A 6,335-nucleotide genomic window follows, 5' to 3' on the forward strand; every position below is an offset into this window, starting at 1 on the left:
AGGATCATATAAGTGAAGTTGTCTGGTAGATCGCAGATGACAAGCTCAGAAGTCTGATTGTGTTGTTGAATGTTTGACAGATGCCCCTAACATGTCGATTATTTGCTTTTGTTCTGTTGCAGGTATTGTCAATGTCATTTGTATCGACTGCAATTTCGTTTTTAGGTTTATTTGATTCACTGGTTGTTCTTAATTCAACGGTGCTACCATCTTCAATTTGTGGTAAGTAGGTTTATTATGGTCTCCACTTCAAAGTGTGACAATCTCTGATTAAATAATGATCCTTATTATTTTTCAGTTCGTTTATTCATTACAAGGATACGTTTTCAGCTTGGTTTTCAATTCGACAAGGAATACCACACGTAAATGTAAGCCACTTTTCAGTTTCATATATCTTTGCAAATGAAAGGTTGTGCATCCCTAATAATGGCTACTTTATGATGTTCTTTTGGTGAAAAAAAATACATATTGTATTTTCTGAATTATTATCAGCTCTAACAAATTTGGCAACAAATACCTACCAGCAGCTTTACAATTTACAATTTCACATGATTGACCAATATTCTAATTTGATATGCAGGAAGGTAACTTCAAGCCTTCAAGGCACACATTCAAAAGCATAAGGTACTACATAATTAAACCCTTTTAGTGGCTTACATGGGTCAGGCTAGGTATCAACATAAAGAAAATTGGATCGGATTGGGTAACAAGTGAAAATGGGCTATGTAAAGGGTCTGGTCAAACTATTCAAAATGGGTCAGTCAGATTGGGTAAAAGGTCAAAACGAATCAAGTCAGGTTGTTTAACGGTCTAAATAGGTTTGGTCAGATTGGGGAACACGTTAGGTAACGGGAAAACAACAGTAATGGACCATCCCATAAAAACTAATTAGTCTAAAGTCCATTTTAATAAAGAATATATGCAAACCTAAAAGTTTACTCTATAACCCAAATTATGTTTCTAAATCAACTTAATTACTAATACTTCATATCATTAAGTATTGGTAATGGCTTAGCTTTTGACTTGATCTCTTGCACTTTGCAGCATATAAACTAAATGGTAGACAAAGAAAGTTAAATTTGACATTCTTTTTCATATGGATGTGGCTAACATTTTGACAGGTGATCATTATATAACAGTTTTTATTTATTAATGTACAAACTCACATCTTATACACGTAATCACATCATGGTAGTTTTTCCTACAGAGTTAAGCCTGTTAGTTTTGCACACTTGACTTTGAACCTCCATCGGATGACTTTCATAGTGAAAATCACACCCACGAGCTTACAGTGAAGTGTTAAATCATCAATATAAGGTGTAGTTACAAATGCAGCGAAGAATAAAGCCACTTTTCCTAACTTAGTTAAACTCAAGTTTGTACGTGTTAAAAAGTCACTATCCTTTTATCTTTGACATTTAATTTGACAATATATATTACTTGTGTATTTGCTGATTTTACTTTGTACATTATGCTTCCTTATTTGTGTGCGGCTCAAGTTTTTACGGTTTAACAGCTTCACCGCAACGCGGCGGGTCTTACTACTAGTATATATACATTTTCAGGGGTCGGTAGGCTAGAGTAGTTGTACAACATGCTTCTATTTTTATACATCGTCTTCCATTCGTGTTCTTTAACAATTCCACATACCACAGCATTGGACCATAATTTCCACACACCCTCTCTTCTTTTATGCATCACCCCTAGCTCCTCCACCACTGTCATCACTCATCTCTCAATATCGGCTGCTGGTATGTGACAACGATATCGTCGGTTTCTGTTTAGGAATAGTAAGCGACAACGATTGTTTAAGGCGGTGCCGGAGGTTCGACGTTGATGTGGTGCTTTCTCCATGGCTCCGATTTACACTGTTTCCGGTTTCGGTATGCCCTTGTCTATCTCTGTTTGTAAGTCGTTGATGTTGGTGTTGGTTTCTCTCTTTCCGGCCGCCCACGGCGGTAGCGGACATCTATGTATTGTTACAAGCCTAAACTGATGGGCCATTTGAGGCATGTAATTTAAAACATTAATGATTCTTTTATGATTGTTTATGCCTGATGTTTATTGAATTTAGATCAGTAACAACTAACAATTGTTCCTCTGATTTTTGAATCAAGCGTTGGGTACTTGAACTATAGTTGAACCTAGGAGATATCATTTGTTGCAATTAGCTTGAAATCGTCCTGATTAAATTGTTAATGGTTGTACATAGATTCCTTTAATTATAGTTTAAGGGTTTTAAGGAGTGTTTGGGATTTGCTTATTTTACCATTATTTTATACCATGATGGTTTCCTGAACTTTATTGATAGCTTGAATGGGTTAAAGACAACATTTGGGTTTAAAGGGTTAATTAGCGTTTAACCCGTTGATTATGTAAACATGTGATGGTTCTCTTAAGCTTTGCGTCTTAGCAAACCTGCATATATATTTTTGTATTGTAATTTAATCGACACCATCTAAAATGCTAATTAGGCATATCTATGTAACTACCCTGCACTAATGTTAATTATGCAACCACATACACAAATGGGCATTATGTGAAATGTCTAGACTAACTGCTTTATATCAACCAACAAAAAATCTCTTGCTAACCTTCCTAAACATAGGAAAACACTCACCCCCCGCAACGTGGCGGGTGAACCAACTAGTTTTGATACAAATTTCTCCATTGATGTAAGCTTTTAACCTAAATTATTTGAAGGGCGATTATTTGGCCCGTTAAATATGTGTAAAATAAGAAATGGTGCTTATTTAGATAGCTTGGTACATTCGATACTTTAGTGTGAAATTGGTATTGGATTTATTGCTAATATTATGCTAACATCATATGCTAATAACAATTTGTGTAATGGTGGATCTAATATTTTTTTTGTCCAGAAAATACTAGAGTAAAAAAGTTGATAATAATTCCCTTGACCTTAAAAGTCTAAGTTTAACTCCTCACCCTAATGTAATGACAGAGAACTAGCTAGTTGTGTTTTCAAGCGACCGTTGATATTTTTAGGTTAAAGAAGAAAGAACCTTTATGATACACTTCTTCCTCTGAGATGTCTGAGTATCAAAAGAATAAACTTTTCGAAGATTTGTTCGACAACACTTTATTAATCCTCAGCCTTTAAGACCATATGGAGTCCAACAGGTTATTGTAAGTTTTTATGCCATCTCCACTTTGGTGGGATGGTAAAGGCTTAGGCCTTTGGGTGAGAGGTCCAGGGTTCGATCCCTGGCAATGGCGGTTTATTGTAAATAGTAGGAGGCAAGCTTAAACATTAAAAAAAAAAAAAAAAAAAGGTTATTGTAAGTTTTTATGATATACGAATACTTTTACTTATTTACTTATATTTATATTGATGTTATCAGTTGCGTTACTAGCTGGAACCCCATTACTCCTTTTGGAAAAAAAAAAAGGTCCAAATGATGACGATCTTTACGAGTGTTTGAATGAAGGATGTAAAGGCACGAACTTATTACCAGTTTCCAAGTATTTTTCATATAGTTTTCTGTTTTCTAATTTATTGTTATAGTTTTGTTTTAATTAACTTTATAACTTATTTTATATAGGTTTAGAATTCATATTCGGGTTCGAGACACAAGCAGTTCTGTTTCATTAACATTATGGGACGAGGATGCTTTTAAGATATTAAAGTGTTAAAGCAGAAACCTTAGTGGAGGAAACCACGAGTGTAATACTTATCAACATTTTCTTAATTAATAGTCTAATATCTATTATTATTATTATTATTATTATTATGAACATCTATTTTTTTAATTTTTCTTTTGAAGGGTTTTGCCATACCAAGTGTCTTTAACAATTGTTCTATTTCATTAACATTATGGGACGATGATGCTTTTAAGATATTAAAGTGTTAAAGCAGAAACCTTAGTGGAGGAAACCACGAATATAATACTTATCAACATTTTCTTAATTAATAATCTAATATCTATTATTATTATTATGAACATCTATTTTTTTTAGTTTTTTTTTAAAGGGTTTTGCCTTATCAAGTGTCTTTAACAATTTGCTTCAAAGAAAATATGCATTTAACATTGACATAAAGAAATACAATATTCAGAGAAAGTCAATGAATTTTATAATTGTCAAGTATTCTGAAGATTCATCCATGGTAACCGTTTGGAAAAAACGTTTAAAAACAACGTTGGTATTATTTATTTTAATTTTATCTTTTTATTTATTTTACTTTTTGTTTTACTTTTATCTTTTTTTTTATTACTTGAAAGGTTTTAATTTCAAAACAAAACCTGCTTACCTTGGAGATCGTCAATCCGAAAACACTAACAATAACAATGTAAATATTTGAAATCTTTTAACACTATTTTTAATTTCTATGATATCCAACAATCATAATATCTTTATTATAATTTTTTTCAAAGAATTTATATCATTCACCGGTGAGAATAGCCTAACTTCAATTTCAAATGGAGACACAAATCATCAAAGTTCTCCACCATCTAATTTAAAGAGGAAACTTGAAGATATCTATGACATTGATAATAATGCTATTGCAAATTCAAGTAATAAATCCAATAAAAAACAGGTTTCGTGTGACGTTTCTGGAGATAATATATTAATTCCAAAAAAAGAAAAATAGATGTGTTTTCATGACTTTAAAAACAATATTTGTGTTTCTTTTATTCTTGAGGTTTCCAGTCATGTTTTACCGGTAAATACATTTAGATTTGTGTTATTTTTATTATGTTTCATGATTGGTTGTTTGCTTGGTTTAACATTAGAGAAGTTTTATTGGTTTATGAACAAAATTTGACTTTGTTTTATTTTGAATGTTTTATGGGTAAACACATTATTATTATTATTGTTATTATTATTATTATTATTATTGTTATTATTATGTTTGATTGCTTGGTTTGACATTTCGCAGGTTCTAAAATTATGGTTTATCAATATTGTTTTAAGGTATGTAATAATAAACTTTGTTACTTTTCTTTTGAAATTATCAAAACGTTTGTTTGCATTATATTATATATATTTTTTTCACCTAACCCGTATGTTATATGGGTTCTAACTAGTATAAAGATAAACAATATTAATTAAAATATAAATAAGTGTTGTAGGTCGGATAAAACTCAAAAACCAATAAAATTCTTTAGTAATTACCATAATATGAAATATGTATTTGTCTAGTATTAGAATTACACAGTATATTTGAAATCAAGATAATGAAAGAAATTAACTTCATACTACCGCTAATTTCCCCAATTTGTTTTTATAGATTAAAAATATACTTCAACATGAGTTTGACATTGAAAAGCAATAATATAATTATTTCGAAAAAACTCATCTTTGCTATATAGTACTGTATTAATTTGCGTTTGATAACCGTTAATTTGTTTTCTTAAGAGCAATGCATCTCTCAATGATCAAATCAAGTTATCGGTAGTTAGCTGATGTGGTTAGATCGGCCTAAGCAAAAAGAAAGAAGCCGGAAAGAAATTAAGAGAGAAGATATGGGGCAATTTTCTAAATATATTCTATAATGCAAACAAGTACACTTTAAATAAAAAAACAATGCAAACTAATTCAAATCTAGTTCCTAACAACCAGGAGGAGAACGTTGGCATCCCATTATTCTCTCTTGGACTTATTCAACTTCTTATTCAAATAAACAAAAGAAAATAAACGTGCATTTAGTTGGCAACATGCATGCGATTACCCTATGGGCTTCTTGGACTCAAGCAGCTTCTTGGACTCATGAATATCATCTTTAGACTTCTTACGAATCGGCCCAGGTACATAACAATCCACCCCCCTTACACTCCCCTTGTCCTCAAGGCGAAACACCGGATAAGGCTTTTTGGCCCGCACTCCCATGACCCGATTGTGATGCAGCTCATTCAAGCTGGCACGTTTTAAACCATAAAGCTTGTGTGACGAACCAGCGAGATGGAACCCAATAGTAAGGTTCTCGAAGTCAATCTCAACTGGTCCTAAAGTCTTCAACCAATGAATCCGTAGGACCAACGGGCAGGCCGCAATGGGCAAAACCAAAAAATCGGTAGTGACGGTATAACTTGAAAACATAATCGTGAGGTCACGAACCCGTCCGACACAAACAAGTGTGTCACTATTAACAACAACCACTTCAAACTTCACATTATCATCCACTGTAAGTCCCAACTGAGCAACCAACGCTTGAGATATGAAATTATGAGTACTTCCCCCATCAACCAACACCACGACATCTTTAGTTTTGATCTTTCCCGCCAATCTTAAAGTTTGGGGAAGGATGGTACTCGAGATTGCCAAAAACGATATTTCTGCTTGAATAATATCTTCCGTCATTTTGGGAGGTTCGT

Source organism: Bidens hawaiensis, unplaced genomic scaffold (assembly GCF_021521415.1).
Source record: "Bidens hawaiensis isolate Kalapana, Puna unplaced genomic scaffold, B.hawaiensis_p1.1 tig00031175_1, whole genome shotgun sequence".
In the NCBI taxonomy this organism is placed as follows: Eukaryota; Viridiplantae; Streptophyta; class Magnoliopsida; order Asterales; family Asteraceae; genus Bidens; species Bidens hawaiensis.